At 39.8% G+C, this 17496-nt stretch overlaps 1 protein-coding gene across 3 annotated transcripts in view; it reads left to right on the forward strand.

The window, feature by feature from the left end:
- Window positions 1-1071: 1071 nt before the first annotated feature.
- MEI4 (meiotic double-stranded break formation protein 4) overlaps window positions 1072-17496 on the forward strand; it is a 132761-nt gene continuing 116336 nt past the window's right edge. The window contains exons 1-2 of one of the 3 annotated variants that reach the window (XM_077174846.1): window positions 1078-1534; window positions 4179-4283. The gene's annotated coding sequence lies outside the window, so the exon portion shown is untranslated. Of the gene's footprint in view, window positions 1535-4178; window positions 4284-17496 lie in introns of all 3 variants that reach the window. The other 2 variants (XM_077174848.1, XM_077174845.1) reach the window with 2 other exon arrangements.

Raw genomic sequence — 17496 nt, forward strand, 5'->3', positions numbered from 1 at the left:
TTATTAGTAGTTCTTTATATTGGCCAATTTACGTTCTGTGGCAAAATGTTTTGCTCAGCTTCTGACATGCTGCTTGATGCATTTACTAATATGGTCTTTCCTGGGAATGTTTTGCATCTCTCCCATTTGATTATATGAGGCTGCACTGAGGGGAGAGCTTGCAATATCCAGTATGCTAAGCCAGACCTCCTTGTTGTGAACAGTAATGCTGCCTGGCATTCTAAATTTTCTGTAATGTTCTGCTAGATTGGGTGTAAATGTGAGCTAAATACTGATTTGAAGTGTTTGCTTTCATATACTTCCATGTTCCTCAGCTTTTGCAATGTTCTTGCTTGAGCTGTATTCACGTGGTGCTTAGGCAGCCCAGCAATGCCTACAAGTTTTGTGCCTTAGTAACTTTCTGAGTCCTTGATACCCCCACACTCCCCTGCCTGCAGCAGTATTCTGGGACCATAGCTCTGCTTCAGTTAGGGATAATGCTTTGAGGCTTTTTTTAACAGTTCTCTCCAGTGCCTAATTCAGGAATATGTACCTGGACCAAAAAAAGTGTTCTTTGCTGATGCTAATGTGCTGATGCTGATGCTGTTCTCTTACATGCCTGATCTTGTGCTTGCAGAGGGCTCAGGAATCTTTGTTTAGGTATTTTGTAAACCTGCATGCATAGCTAATCAATTTTCACACACTGCTGCTTTCAGTTCAGGTGTGGATGCAGAAATACCTATTTTCTGACTTTTACCTGTGGATAATTTATGACCCACTCTTTATCTTGGCTGCTAACCAAGGTAGTAATTTTGGGCTCAGCAGTTACTATCCTTCCCTTACATTCTGACCTGCAGGCTTGATTGTTTTTATTATGCTAGATATAATTCTTTTGCTCACATTCTCTCTTTGAGCTGCTGTATCAGTCGTACAACTGTGTACCTGTTATTAATGCTGGCTCTGAAGTGCCTGTAGATGTAAATCAGTGTCCCTCCAGGGATTTCTGTCATTATATTAAATGAACTGGATCACGTTCCTCCTCCTTTTATCCCTACTTTCTCTTTGTCCTTTCTTCTCGTTCCTTCCTCCCTAGGCCAGGTGCCAAAAATGCTGGAGAGGCAGTATCTCTGCTATCAGCTTAAATTGTCAAACTGGCATCCACCTCTTTCATTTCAGGGAGCACTGTGATTGAAATTCCTTTTATTTTAGGCAGTGGTAGTATTTTAAACTCACAACTATCTAAAGAATTGGCGATAATGCTGCTCTGCTTTGCTGTGAAGGGGTGGTTACAGACCAAGTGAGGAAATGTTTGCATAAATACTATGTAGGCAGATTCCCACCTAGAAAAAGCCGCTGTTTCTGCCAAAATATTCAGAATCTCTCTGGCATCCACCACAAGACAATTGTCAGACTTTCTTGGTCTGATCAGGAAAGGCTTTTGCTTTCATTTGGTGCCAGCATATTTCCCTGACAGTGATGTGAGAGGTGACCAGATGTGTTTGTTGACCATGGAGATGCCTACGCAGGGAGTCTCTTTCCTTCTTCTTCGGCAGAGGTGAGTGGAAGTCTGCAGTTGCTCCCAAGGAGGATGGGTTGACAGTGTGCTTGGTTTTTATGACCTTTCCAGGCTGCATGGGTTGGCATGAATGCTTAATCATTGCAGGTGACAGAATGGGGGAGTCTGGGCTTTGCTCTGGAGCCAGAGTTCTGAGATGAGAACCCTGTGTCCCAGCTGGGGAGGCTCAGCTCGAAGTATACTTCGTGCCACATTTCTCTCTTTTTATCAACAAGGCTAAAAATCAGGGATTTCAAGGACACAGGAGTCCCAAATTCCTGTTTAGCATATTGTTAACTAGTTGAGAAGTAAACTCTGACTCTTCATTTACTAAACCAGAGAAACTTTATTAACTTGCTGCACACTTCTGTTTTGTCAGGCGTTAGAGGATAATAGCAGGGGAGAGGAGATAATATAGACTCTAACATTTCTATTGGATCTGGCTGTGCTTGTTCATGGCTAACTTCCAGATGTGAATGTTCAAACTGTAGGTCTGCAGTGGGGGGATGTGCTTGGTTTTGTTCTAAAGATGGAGTATTATAATGAAAGTAGGACTCCAGTGACACGTGCTTCAGCCTTAGAATGTTTTTCTTCTTCAATTGTTATCAACTAATCAAGAATATTCAGAAGCCTAGCGATGAGGCTAAAAGGGGAATGCTGACTGGACACAAAGATGGGACTGGTTTGCCTCAGATAACCCAAGCAATGATTTGCAGCCTGAGTTATTGGCAAGGAGAGCAATGAGGCACAGTGTTACCTGGGAGGGCTAAGGGGAGTGGTTTCTGGGGGCTGACTGTGGTGTTGCTGATCTAAACAAAGAAAGTTTTCTTATACCATACTAAATGTGCTGAAGTTTTTCGGACACCAAAAAGTGAAATGTCATCTCTTTTGATTTGGTAATGGAGAATTGCTGCACAGCATGTCTTATAAGCAGTATATCAAGTGTCACAAAGCACTCTGAATAAGAGGGAAAGTAGAATTATCCTTTGGCAGATGGAGCTATTGGGCAACTGAGCAATTCTCATGTAGGAAAACCTTTGTACAGAGTCAACATTGATTGCTTTGTTTGGTTTCAGTGTGAAAAGATTTTCTCAACATTCACATTTTTTGCAGAAGTGATACTTTCTCAGCCAACTCATTAACTGCTGTGTTCTCTGCCTGAAAATATCTATTTAAACTCTTTGTTGCACCCTCCCAGCAACCTGTTCTGATGCATAGCTCCCTCCCAGGTGATACCAGAGATGTGTTTGCCTTTTGCAGATCCTGGAATGAAATACAGAGTTCTTTTTCTATTTCATTACGAATGCAGCTGCCAAGGCCAGCATCTTCATTACCCCACTTTTGCATGCATGAATGCTAAATCCATTATTTATAGGCAAATTTCTGATGATGACTATTTGTATGTCATTGGTGGAAATTCGCCTATGTGCTCCCTCAGAAACAGATTGGCATTATATAACTTCACCTAACCAGCTGTAATACTATCAGAACACGTGTGCAGTGCAGCTCAGAAACAAATGAAAACATTTTAATGGAACATTTATTTTCAGGTAGTAGCACATGTTATGGTGGTGAGTCTGAAAGTATTAACAGCTGACTTACAAGGTGATAGTTTTTATCATTTACATTTGAGATCTAGCCTTGGATTGTCTGTTAATGTCAACAAGACAAGCCACTAATGTCGTGCCAGTAAAATAACACAAAGTAATAACTGATTCCTTTAGGTGGTCATACATTAAAAAAACTAGAATAGCTTCTTCCAAAACATAAAATGGTGTATGGAATATGTAGACCTAGCCTTAGCAAACATGCTCACAGGTCGTGTTGCCTCATCTGCAAAGGATTTCCTACCTAGGGGAGCAGTGGCCCTGTCACTGAGGGCTGCTCATGAGTAAAGGGTTGAGTGATATGCAGTTGTATCTTGTCTATCTAAAACCCAATCAAGCAAATAAACAACTTATTTGCATAGAAGAAGGCTCTTAAAAAAACCAACTAAACCCAACTAACCCAACCCAAACAAAAAACCCACACACATATGAACAATATTATGAATTCTTTTAACCCTGTTGAGCCCAAAAGGTCAACCAAAAAAAAAAAAAAAAACCCAAACAAAAAAGCTTCTGATGTCTCTGAAAAAGGCTTTTGCAGACACTGACAGATTTTTCATTTCACTTGTCTACCTGGGTGAAACAGTCACTCAAAAATGGGATCAATGACTTTAATCAATATCTCACCCAATATTGTGAGAGGTCATCTATCATTGTCTCCCAGCACTAGGGTAATTTGCAAACAGACATTCCTTGTGCTGGAGTCATGCCCAGAGGGCTTTAGCAGGAAGGGAATACCTCTCTGTTGGTCAAGCACAAAATAAAAAAGTCCACACTTACTGCTGGAACAGGAACGAGCTGTGACAGGAGTAAAACACAGGCACCAAAGGCTTGAGAGGGAAGGGGTGAGTGAACATAATGGCAGAGAAATGGCAGAGTAAGGCAGAGCCTTTGAGCTGCTGTTCCCTGGGGCTGAGAAATGGCTGTAAGGGGGACAGCTCATTAGAAGACCAAAGCTGTCTCCAGCACCTAAAGCAATTAGTAGATTTTTCAGAAGAGCTGGTGCCTGAATGTTTCTGAAAATCTCCTCATAACAGGACTGTGGAAGCCACAAGCTCCTGACTGCCACTGAAAACATGGCTTTTGGTTAGCTGTTGACATGGAAGCATGGAAGCTAAAGCCACCCTAAAGACTCTGTTTAGGTATGGCTGTTTGCAGTGTTTGTCAGTGCATGTTCCTCCCCCGTGTCCAATACCAGACCCTGTTGTGTCCTAAACATGAGAATTATTGATGTCATCAAAGGTTAATAGTTAAAGAAATAATTTCATTATTAAGTAAGTACCCCCAGCTGAAAAGCTGTTAATCATATCCCAGGAGAGCTTGCCAGCTTGCATTTTTGAGGATGCAAGGAAATGTTTTTAGTTTTTATGTCTAGTTTTTATGTCACTGTGTAATGAGAATGGGTGTCTTACTATTTTATATAGTGTTCAAATATGAAATATAGCCAGACCTCTCTTGAAGTGTTACTCTGGTTTGATACAAATTTCAGGAAAATGACATAAATTTATTATAGTCCATATATACAAGAAATTCTGATCTTTGATCAGGTTATTAAATTGACTCATGTACCAAGGGAAAACAAAATGTTTGCAAAAGATGATAAAAAATGAAATTAAATTGAGGTTCACAGGATGGGATGGATTTCAAGGCTGGAAAATCAGAACTTAAACATTAAAACCTGAATATTATATTATATTAATAATTATAATTGCTTTAATATAGCATATCTGGCATAGTGGTATTGTTGTTTTGCTTTAGGAATACATTTAATTTCTTAATTGTCTCCTGACCAATATTTTCAGTGAAGTCAACATGAGAACATTATCAGAAAGGAATCTAAAACAGTACAACCCCTTTCATCAAATGCCATGAAGTGTTTATTATCTATACTGTGTGCAAGTACATCTGCACACAGTATAGATCTGACTGTCACCAGGATACAGATACACCACAGGATAGATAATAAAATTGTTTCAGTTACTTTGTCTCCAAATTCCTCATTAAACATTTCTTCTTTTATGGAGAAATCTTCTGTAAAACAGCAGAAATCTTCTGTGATGCATCTTATGTGATGTTGTTATGATCCAGGTTCAGAATTTACGGCAATGAATTATTGACCCTTCTGGATCATCCTGAATATTGAAATATAGCTCATAGGGCTTACATGTGCTCAAAATTCTTCAACTAGTGTGAGATACTGCCAAAGCACCACTAACTCCTCTGCAGAGATTGCAAGAATTTTATCTTTCTTTACATTCATTGAGGGCAAATAAAGCTGCGTTACATTGCAAATAAGGAATTATTGTGACAAATCCATCAGCTGAATCCTTGGCTCACAGGCATAACTATATTCCAACAATTATATAAGCTGAGCTGCACTTATTTTTGTTGAAAAGTTAAAAATAAAAAATATATGCAAAAGAAAGTAGATAATAGAAATTTACTTTACACATACTCTTTTAAGTCAGTGTGAATGTGAATGTGCGATAGCAAATGGACTATGAATGTTTGTATCTTGGACTCTTAAATACATTACATTCATAAGTAAGTTGTGCCTGTGAGTTCTTGCTGTGCTAGTAAATTCTATAAGAATCTTTTGTTAAATTGTTTAAATTAGTCTATCAATTAAGTGCTGTCAAGTTTATGTGCTGTTAAAACCTCTAAGCCTAAACTGGTGGCCAAGTCCTGGGTTCAGTTTGGCAAGGGAGTCCACTCTGAACCTTATGATACAACAGGAGAGCCTCCCTTATTCCTTTTGATCCTTACTCTTTCCCATCCTTACCCCTTTTTCTATCCCCAGACTCCACATATATCATTTTAGGTTGTTTTTTTGTTCAGATTGATTGATTTTAGTCTTACCATTTTAGTCTGATTTTTCTCTATGTGCTTTAACCATGTAAAAGTAATAGAGTGAACTTTGCCAATGAACTTTGTCATACTTTCCCTTTTATATTAAACCTGCTTCTGCTGATACCTTTGCCAGGGATTCTTTGAGCAACGTAAAATACTCATTCACAACAGTCTTAAAATCCCACATGGTTTTACAAAATAGAAGCTCTTTACAATGCAGCTATTAAAGCCTTTTCAAGGTTAATGAATGGAAGACTGAATATACATCCCAGTCCTGGTCCAAGATGCCAACTCAAGTTAACATTGTTAATCTCCTGTCAGTTTGCATCTACTAAAACACAAGGGTTAGTTTTGAAAGTAAGAATTCAGTTGTCTCCAAAACTGAGTAAATAACCCCAAATTGATGTTTGAATAATTCAGCAACTTTTTTTAAAGAACCTTATTAAATACTTCCAGATATAGAAAATCCTTATGTACCATAAATTTAAATTGCCTAAGAAAATTTGCAACAAATATCATAAAACTCTTAAGAGAATCCTTCACCACTGCACCAACTTGTTGTTCAAGAGGATTTTGTTTGAGGAAGTTAGAGGTAAGAACTTTTTATTTAATCATGAAAAATTTATTGCAATGTTAACTACAAAGAGCCCACTCCTACTCCATAACCATTAAAATGCAGGAAGTCACCTATTCAATAATGCAGAATTGTTGTGTATTAAAAATTTAAATCTATAAATATTAATAGAACACAGGTCAGTCTCTTAACGAACAGAGGTAGCTGTACACACAGCTATTGTTGTAAGCCTTAAGGGGTGTACATTAGTTATGACATAGAGAAAAACAGACATGTTAAAAAGCAGTTGTCCAAAAAAGGCAGTTTTGTTCCTTCTTTCAGATGAAAGACAAGGACAGTAAATCCTTTACTAATCCCAGTGTCTGTGCTTGTCCTTTGGGAAGGCAAAGTTCCTATTTCAATCTAACTAGTCAACGTGTTGGAGTCAGCTTTACAAGGGCATGGCATAAAGGTGTTTATAAACTAACAGCAGCCAAAGTCACCTTCTGCAGCCTTGCTCCTTTACACAACTTCGGCTGTATCAAGAGGTCAAAGATATGATATTGCTTTTCAAGGCACTGAAAACACCCTGACAACGTGTGCCAAATGTATCCAACATCAACAGAGTGATTGCCATGAGGAAAACTCCCAGGTTTTCACAGCCTGTATATTTATAACCCCCAGGAAAGGGGAAGCTGAGTGGGTTGTGAGAGAGCTTTCAGTATCAGCATAAAGCAAACTTGAAGTACTGGAAAGCTACCACTAGCTCGTCAGCAGTGAATCCTGTTAGATGTAGTCAGCTCTTGCAGGAGGATACTTGTGGCCCTTCCCAGCCTAAACCAAACTGACAGCCTCAACCACTCTCCAGCTCAGCCAGGGTAGCTAGTTAGCAACACAGGTTGAGTGGTGGCCTGCACGAAAAGCACGGATGTGGCCTGACAGCAGAGCAGAGCTTGGGCAGCATGCACAGCACAGGTCTGTCCAGGCTGTGTCTGGAGAAACATGTTTGCTTCTTTACTTGCAGCTCTCAGCCACTCTAGGAAAACACTGGAACGTGGCCATGTTTTTTCATAGCCTTATCTGTGTTTGCCATACTGGTGACACTGTGTAATGCTGCAAATGCAGGAAGACACAGATGTCTGCTGCCTGCAGCTGAAGGGTCAGGTGTGAGTGGCTGAGTGTCCTCCCCAGCTCCTGGGGACAGGTCTGCTGTTTGAGAAATAGAAAGAGAAATAGCAGTAGACAGACCACTGGTCTGTCCAAGGAGGGCATCTTTCATATTCTTATTTCCATCCCTTGCCTGATCCAAGATATCCTTCCCCAGTTTTGTAAGAATACAAAATGCAAAAATGGAAGCTTTTTTTTTTTTACAGGCTGTCTGTTCTTCCTCCTGTCCCCCTTAGGTGGAGCAGTAAGAAACTGCAGGCTAGAGCATAGGAATATTTCTCCAACACACTACAGGGAAAGCTGATCATCTCACATGCATTGTTGTTTGGCACCACATCAGGAAAGCACATCTGTCCTCACCATTTCTCACAATGGCAGTGTTGAACACTCCACACTGCTCTGCAGGGTGCTCCTTCAGCCCTGCTCTCTGAGGGAGCACCTGAGGCCAGAGGACCCATGCCATGGCCTCTCTGCTTCAAAGCATGATTTAATATTAAGCTTAATTCAATATTAGACTGATGACAGTCATAAATAGTATCACAAGACCAGTGGAATGAGGAAAATACAAACTTGGTGGAGACAACACTTCAGTTAATGAAACATTTTGAATTAGAAATAGTGGCTTGAAATAGAATGTTTGTTAGGCAATCTGGGCCTGTTTAGAAATACTGTATTTAGTTGAGTCTGAAAGTGAAAAGCAATTTCCTAGCTGTGTGTTTGTCCTAAACTTCTTCATCTGCATTTCTAAGGGCTCTTGATATGCTACTTTGTTGAATGCTCCCTGCTTTTAATGATGTGACAGCTCTGCAAAAGATTGATGGTTGCTATTAATATATAGGAGAACATGCAGGTCCCATCTGTATATCTGAGTGTTTCAGAATAGAAATGGAATAGATTTGGCCACATAGAAACAGAATAGGCACTGCTGCAGCTAGTGCCAGATCTCCATTCTCCTGAAATTTTGTCCCTCTTAGGATGACTATTTCTATCCCATTGTGACATTTATCCCATTTTTGATTCCAGTTTTTTGAACTCTGTAACACCAATGCTAAACATGGCACATGAGTTGTTCTAACTTGGACCTTTGCAGGAGAAAGAATTCAGGATGTAGCAGTAGTTAATAATTTTGAAGTACAAGGTTAAGTAGTCTGAGGTTAGAGAGGAAGAGATCAGCAAAGCACTTCTTATTGATTTGAGATGAACAAGCCAACTGTATTCATTTGTAACCAGCATCTGTGCAATAAAAGATATAAAAACAACATAAAAACCAGTTCTTTTGTATGTTTTACCCTGGATTGCTCCCAGGACTTCTCAGTTGGTTCCACTTCGCTATTCAATTTCACACACTTGGGTCCATACCATCCCATGTAATGGTGCTTGATTAACACCACTGCCATTCTTTATTTCATCATCTCTTTAATTTACTAGGCTTTTTGTTCTTTCATCAAGTAATTGGATCCTGTCTTTTATTCTTGATTTACAGTATTATCTTCTAGAAACACTGAACCTGGTTGTTCCTCATTGTCTTTATTTTTTTTTCTTCCTTCTTCTCCTCTTCATGACACATTGTGGTTTTTGGATATTGTTTGTCATATGTCTATTGTTGGACAATTATAATTAATAAATCCAGCTTTATCATTCTGTGTGCACTCACAAAAAGAGCGTGGGCATAGAAGCAAGGAGGATGTGGCTTTCCATATATATATGGTGCTTTATGGACAGAAATTCCCCTATTTCTGGAAAGCAGACAGATATGCTTAGTGTTGGCTCCCTAGAGAGACTGAGAGTATTATCTGCAGAACCAAATTCCCTACTAGAAAAAACAGTGGGATTGCCCCAGGAAAAAATGCAACCTAGTGTCTGTGTGGTATTTCAAAAGTTCACATTTTTGCATTCTCAGCATTAGTCCTTTCAGAAGAATACAGAGCATCTAACAAATACCAGTCTATCAGTCTGTTGAGGCCAGTTGATGGCTTCAGTGATGAAAGTCTAAAACTCTTTTGTCTCTTATGGGAGCTTTTGCCTAATTGAACTATATTGTCCTTTAGCTAAAGGCAGTTTTATTAGTGCATGCCCACACCAAAACATCACCTAACACAAAGGAGAACATTGAGTAAAGAGATAGGCTCAGTCTCCAAATCTTTTAGACTTGTTAGTGATGGCCACTCATTGTATTGACAGTGTTGTGTGGCTTTTGCTTCTGAGCCAGCATGGCATCTCCTCAGTATCGGCCCTGTCTTTGCAGGGTAACAGGGCATAGCTAAACTATGCCTTGGGCTTAACGAGTTGTGTATTTCACTAGAAATCCTCATTTTAAAACATCTGGATTTACAGTGACAAAAAGAAGCAAAACCAAAAAATTACAATATAGGGTTATAAATACCAGGACATTTTATTTGGAAGACAAGAGAAGATGTGCTTACCTATGTGTCCTAGATACAGAGGCATAGATGCTGAAACTTTTGCATTTGAGCACGTATCACAGCAACAAAGTGGAAATTCTGTGTGAGGAATATCAGCAAGTTTACTGTATAATAGTTTTTATTTAAAATATATCTGCAGTCTTCCATAGCACTCACAGTGATTTACAGGATTCCATTTAAATGCTTTTTTCAATTTACACTATTTGCTGTAAGCATTGAAAGTTGACTGGAAACTATTAACACCTATTTATCAGAGTATTTTTTGCAGAAGTCAGATGGTAGCTAATGCTAATGCTTTTGGAAGAGATTTCTATCTATATACATAGCCATTCCTCAAGCAATATTCAGAGTTGATTCAAAAAACAAGAGAGAGAAGTGATTTCTTCTCTTTGTCATTTACCATGAACAAAAAAGTGAATTGCATAATATGCAGCTACCAAGGCTTATTTGACCAGCACTGGTTATAATAAATGAGAAGGGGAACAAAAAACTCAGGTTGCCATCCATCTGCAAAGGCATTTTTAAATGATTAAATATAAAGCCATTTAAACAATTTTGGCATTAGAAAAAAAACCCCAGGGAGACAAAAAAAAAAGGCAAAAGAAAAAAAAAAAAAGCAACGTAAAGCATGATAAAACTAGATTGTTCCTTCCCTTCAATATCTGAAAGTAACATTCTAGCCACAGATCTATACAGTCAGAGAGAGGTAAAACTTAAAAAAAAAAAAAAACTCATGTAGATTCTCAAGTACATTTATTTTTTAATGCTTTTGACAAAGTGGTATTAGATTTCAGTAAGCCAAACATTACAGTTTTGTCATGTCATATATACAATAAAGTATTTGAGTTTTTCAAAATAATACTATCAATTTACAGTTGGAGAAAATTCTACCATTACATGCTGAATTGACTTAGCCTATGGATGTATACTCTTGCAACAATGCTGATGATCTTCAACTCAATAATCAGATAGATATTAGATCAGCAAATAGGGATCCATGTCCATGGAACATGCTCTGTGTATGTGTGTGTGTGTGTGTGTGTGTGTGTGTGTGTGTGCCATGCATGCACATCTTATATAATTTAGTTTCTTCAAAATGTAAATTAGTTGCTGTTCTCACAGCCACTATATCAGACTGCCTGGTTAAGGATCCAAGAGGTTTTCCATTGCAGAAATTATTTATAGTTCTGTTTTCTCAGGGGGGAATCTAGACTGTGGTACACAATGGTACAAGCAGCTAAATTTTGTGCTGGCTTCTAGAACAGGCTCGGTCATGCCTTTACTAAGCAGGCACTGCTTGTTCTAGAGTATAGATGGAATATAGTCTGGTGTTTAGCTATGTGGGACTAACATCAAATTGTGCTTCCTGGGCTTACTGAAAACATACATGTAAGAAAGTTTAGTTCAACCTAATATGATACTGTGCTGATTGCCCAGCTCTTCTCTCAGCCGTACAACTCATATCACAGTATACAACTGTTAGTGTGGTCTGAATCTGTGCCACTACTGTAAATGCTTTGTTTTTCTGTGTATTGCAAAATTGTGTATTGAGAAATTTAAGGGATAATTGCATATTAGATTTTATGCCTGTCGATCATATAAATTTTATCTCAGCTCAGCTACAAATAAATTTAAAATTTTCTGCATTTTCACCATAGATTAAAATGTCACTGTGAACAATTCTACCATTGTCTCAATTAGATGAACGTAATCCTGTTAGTCAGTTAAATAACTCTCTTATTGTGTAAATAACAATTGGCATACATTAATTCAAATATTTAGGGAGGTATTACCATGAATAAAACCCCTTGGGAACACATCTCCCTGCTGTTGTGCTCACAATTCTTTAATTTCAATGACTTCTTATCTCAAAATTCAGGACAAAAGAGCTTGACTGAAGACATGTTAAGCTTCTAGAAAATCTAACCAATTTCAAAATGCTTAGAACTGGCCTTGCTAGTCGCCTCTAATATTGTCACAGATTCATAGAAAATCAGAGCAGGAAAGTCCTTCATGGGATCGTTTAGTCATTTAAAGAGAAGCAGAAGCTGTCACTGAGCTCAGTGACAGCAAATCACACATTAGGAAATATAGTTCCTGGTGCTGAAAAATTACTCATTATAAATAAGTTTTTAGAGGGGTTGCATTTTTTGTTCCACAGGAAGAGATATTTCTCATTTTTCATTATTTACACTTTCTGTACTACACAGTGGATGCAGTGTTTTTCCAGATGCCAGTTGCTTCCAGTCAAAACTACTTTTCCCTTCTAGCCAGCTGTAATCTTTCAGGATACCCCAGGGTCACAGCTGAGCTCTGCTTCTCAGAGCATTCTGTTAACCTACCCCAAGCATAGTCCTGTGTGTAAACATCCAATTTTGCTCATGCTTATGATTGAGTGAGGAGCCCATCCACTTAACAGATGTGTTAATGAGGGAAAAAAAGTGAAACAATATTGACCAGTTGTCATGGTTTGACACTGGCCAAATGCCAGGCACCCACAAAAGCCTTTCACTCAGCCTCCCCTGTTACAGATGGGCAGAAAATTTAATGATGGGTTCGGGAGTTGAGATGAGGATTGGGAGAAAACACTCCACGGGGAAAACAGGCTCATCTTAGAGCTACAAAGTGAGTTTAGTACTAACAGAGTCAGAGGAGGAGAATGAGAATTAAAATAAGCCCTTAAAAACACCTTTTTTCCCTCAACCCATCCCTCCTTACTGCAATAGCCCAGGGAGACATGGCATGGGGGTTTGGTCAGTTCATCACCCAAGGTTTTCTTCTGCTGCTCTGGGAGAGGAGTCCTTGCCCTGTGAGACTGTGGGGTCCCTCCCACGGGAGGCAGCTCTCTGGGAACTTCTCCGGAGTAGGTCCAACCTCACAAGCAGCAGTCCTCCCAAAATGGGCTGCAGGTGGATCTCTGCATCCCCCATGGATCCCCACGGGCTGCAGGGGCGCAGCTGCCTCAGCAAGGCCTCACCATGGCCGGCAGAGGAATTGCGGCTCTGGAGCCTGGAGCACCTCCTGCCCCTCCTTCTCCACTCACTTTGGTGCTGCCATGTTGTTTCCATCACATGTTCTCACCTCCTCCTCTTCTCTGACTGGAATTAAAACTGTGCCACTACTTTTGTTTTGATTTCTTCTTAACTATGTCACCACAGAGGTGTTACCAGCCTCTCTAATTGGCCCAGCCTTGGCCAGCAGCATGTCCATCCTCAGAGCCATCAGGGATTGGCTCTGCTGGACATGGTGGAAGCTCCTAGCAGCTTCTCACAGAAGCCACCTCTGTGACAATGCCCCCCCCACTAAAACTCAGGCTGTGCTAAACCAAGACACCAATAAAAAAATAATGGCAGCTTTGAGTGCTTAGTGATTCCTCTTGGGTTTTTTTCTGTGTAAGTTCTTCAGAGAACAAAAATTTTATTCTGTGCTGAATAATCTACCTTGGAGTTTAAACTTACCATAAAGCAGATTTGCTTTCAAGTGTATACTGTCACTCATTAGGGTCCCTCTTGCCATTCCACTAACATGTTTACCTGCCTCTGAAGTATCCTTGCAAACTCTCTTGAAGATTTTTGTTAAGCCTATACTCTGCTTATTGCATTGTTATTCCTTGCTCTAGGGTGCTCTGGTGCTTGTTGCTTTGAACTTCTTTGGCTTTGTAAAATTCTACCTATCCTTTCAGGCTGGGATAGAATCAAGCATTGAGACCATTCTATAGTGTGCTAGGACACCTTGTTCAGGTTTGCAGAAGTCTGTGAAAATCCATATTAATACATAATTTAGAAACTTCTGGTTGCTAATCCTTAGTCAAGGTGGTAAAGGGTTCCTTAATGGAACAGAAACCAGAAACTCCTCCATGGAAAAAGCTCTACTCAGAGTACAAAAGACATGATGTATGGCAGTGCTGCTCTCCTCTTATGAATTTTTTGCCCAGCATAAGTGGCAGTTCTTCTGCTTGTTCTGGATTTATTGCTAGCTGTGACTCCATCAGAACAGCTGTGCTGGTAGATGCTAATTGTACACTGGCTTCATGTTGTCAGGGTTTGATGGACATTGTACACCAAAGCCTCTTACACCTCATTTTCCAGTCTGACTGAAGTCTCACAGCCAAGCCCAGATGGAATGGATTTTGTGTCCTCTGCATTAAATTTTAGAGTTTATCTGTAGAAACATTGGATGATGTGTGATTAACTGCCAGACTTTCATTTTGCTGCAAAGTTCACCTTGTATGTAAGAGTCCCTGCATTGCCATGAGGGATGTTGACTACCATTTAATTGCTATTTCTTCTAGCATCATTAGTTACACTTTCAGCTTACTCTTGTAATCAATCCCAGCTAATTCAGGAGTTTATCAGTACATGACATCTGCCTTAAGGAAATGTACAGAAAACATTACTCTGTCTTTTTTATTATTATTGTTATTACCTAAATGCTAAATATGAATTGTTTGGTGATATCTCAGAAAAGCCATATACAAATTTTGGCTACAGTAATGGTCAGAGGGCTGGAGTACCTCTCCTATGCCTGGAGGAAGGAGGGCTCTAGGGAGACCTCACTGCAGCCCTCCAGTGTACTTCCCTAAAGGGGAACTACAAAAAAGCTGGAAAGGGACTTTTCACAAGGACATGGAGTGATAGAATGAGGAGGAATGGCTTTAAACTGAAAAGGGGCAAATTTAGATTAGCTATTAGAAAGAAATTTTACTGTGAGGGTGGTGAGGCAGTGGCACAGGTTGCCCAGAGAAATTGTGGGTGCCCCCTCCCTGGATCTGTTCAAGGCAAGGTTGGATGGGGCTTTGAGCAACATGGTCTAGTGGGAGGCATCCCCTACACATGGCAGGGAGCTTGGAAATGAGATGATTTTTAAGGTTCTTTCCATCCCAAACCATTTTATGATTCTATGATTCTAATTTACTGTTTCAGAGTTGTATAGCACTGAGGACAAAAATGTATATTTGGCTTGTGATAAATCTTTTGGCATAGTCACCCAGAGCTCATAGATTTTTGACTCATGCTACATTTGTTGACATTGTTCCTGGCTTCTAAATAATTTACTTTAGTTCACAAAAAAAGCCTCATTTGAAGTATATAGTTGAGTGAAAATATAACTATGTGCAGTTAGAGCCTGTTAACTGATCACATTCCTTTGGGAAAGGATAACTAGCATTTTATCACTAAAATTTTTAAGGAAATACCTGAGTAAGCATTTAGCAGTAGAAAAATGCCACTTTCATTAGTGCATGGAGTGAAAGGATTTGGGAGGTTTGGGTTATTTATAGAGAGGGGCAAGCCAGGTGCTGCTGCATATAATGGTTGCCTGGTAACACATCTAGGATTACAAGATAGCAGGGTCATTGATGTAGGCCTATTTCATCAGTAAAAGAGAAAAGAAAGGAAAAAACCCCAAACCCACACCAGAAAACTGTTCCTTGCCAGGTAGTGTTTTCCAGTGCTTTGTGAGCAATTCAGTAATGCCAAGCTTTCAGAAATAAACGCTCTAGAAATGAAAGATCACAATAGAGGCTTGTTAGTCATTGCTTTTGTTGTATCAATAAGAAACCCAGTTTTGCCTTTGGGCTTGGATAAAATTTATTTTCATTTGCCTTGCATGTCAGTTTACAAATACTCAAAAAGCTTTACATGACTCTCTGCATGCTGTTCTACTTTAATAAATATTTGTTGATATTTTGATTGTAATATCTTTGAAGCTGATCCTAAGAGGATAACAGGTACTGAAAGCAAAATTATTTAATAAGATCACTCATGTATTCAGCTATTACCTCTCATCATTAAGAGTGGCAGATTAGGCTCTGCATAGCTGTAGATGGGCGAGCTTTTGTACACGGGTACTTAAAGCTATATTTAGGTAGTCAGTTGCTGAAAAAATGACTAGCTTGCATAGTCATTGAGCACTTACAATGAACATTGTTTGTCATGGGAATTTTTGATCCTCATAATGCCTTGGTTTGGGCAGCATTCAACAATTTTGGCATCAAAATATGATTGAAATTGTTGGTTAGCAAATCTAGTTGTCACTGCCATATTTATTTTTCCATTTTTTTTCCTCTGAATATGTCCTACCTTTCTGCCAAAAACACTTCTCCAGCCAAGCTGGGAACAGCTACAGAAGTTACTTTGCAAGTGGCTTCTCAGAGGCACAAACTCTTCCTTTGAAGTCTTTCAGCTTTCCCAAAATTTTTTATTCCAGTCAGGCCTGGGAACTCATCCTACATCATAATTTGTTTCATGTTTCTTTAAAGCTCTGGTGTAAACAGAAATCAATAATGATTGATGATGAGACCCACTGGCTCTTGAGTTTCTTGTGCAGTAATATTAATATTCCTGGGTTTTGGATATATGGACTCAGCCTGTGACCTCTGCTAAAGCACAGCACATGAATCATAAAAGGACCTTGTCATAGATTTGGCAGGGGAAGGGGGGGACTCTCTTTTGCTGCCTTCTGGACTCTTTTCATAAGGAATCAAGGGACAGTCAAACTGGGCAGTATTATCCTCCAGAGCAACTTACTCAAGTAGCCAGAAGACTCAGCCTGAAAAAGAAGGATATTTTGTACCAGGCACAGGCCCTGCAATTCTCATGTTAGGAAGGTGTAGGAGTGTGTGTGAAGAGTCATATTTTTGTTTCCTGATCCATTCTCTTGTTCAATGGTTGTGTATTCATATAATCATTTACGTTGGTAAAGACCTCCAAGATCATCAAACACCATCATGTGAACTAAACCATAGCACCAAGTGCCATGTCCCGTCACTTCTTGAACACCTTCAGGAATGGTGACTCCAACACTTCCCTGGGCAGTCCATTCCAATGTGTGGCTACTGTTTCAGGAAGAAATTCTTCCTAATGCTGAACCTGAACTTCCCCTGGCACAGCTTGAGGCTGTTTCCTCTTGTCCTGTCACTGGTTGCCTAGAGAAGAGACCAACCCCTACCTGGCTACAACCACCTCTCAAGGTAGCTGGAGAGAGTGATAAGGGCTCTCCTGAGCCTCCCTTCTTCCAGGCTAAAAAACCTCAGTTCCCTCAGCAGCTCCTCAAAGGATTTCTGTTCCAGACCTTTCACCAGCTCCATTGCCCTTCTGTGGACACACTCCAGCATGTCAATATCTTTCTTGAAGTCAGAGGCCTAAGTACAATCACTGCTCTGGTTCTGCTGGCCACCCTATTTTTTAATACAATCCAGGATGCCATTTGCCTTCTTGGCCACCTGGGCACATGCTGGCTCATGCTCAACCTCTGTCAACCAGGTCCTGTTCTGTCACAGTCAAGACAGCCACCATACACAGAGTAACAGCATACAACTTCAGAGGCCCTCGAGCATGCAGAGCAACACCAAACCACATCAAA

This window comes from Agelaius phoeniceus, chromosome 3 (assembly GCF_051311805.1).
Source record: "Agelaius phoeniceus isolate bAgePho1 chromosome 3, bAgePho1.hap1, whole genome shotgun sequence".
Lineage (NCBI taxonomy): Eukaryota > Metazoa > Chordata > Aves > Passeriformes > Icteridae > Agelaius > Agelaius phoeniceus.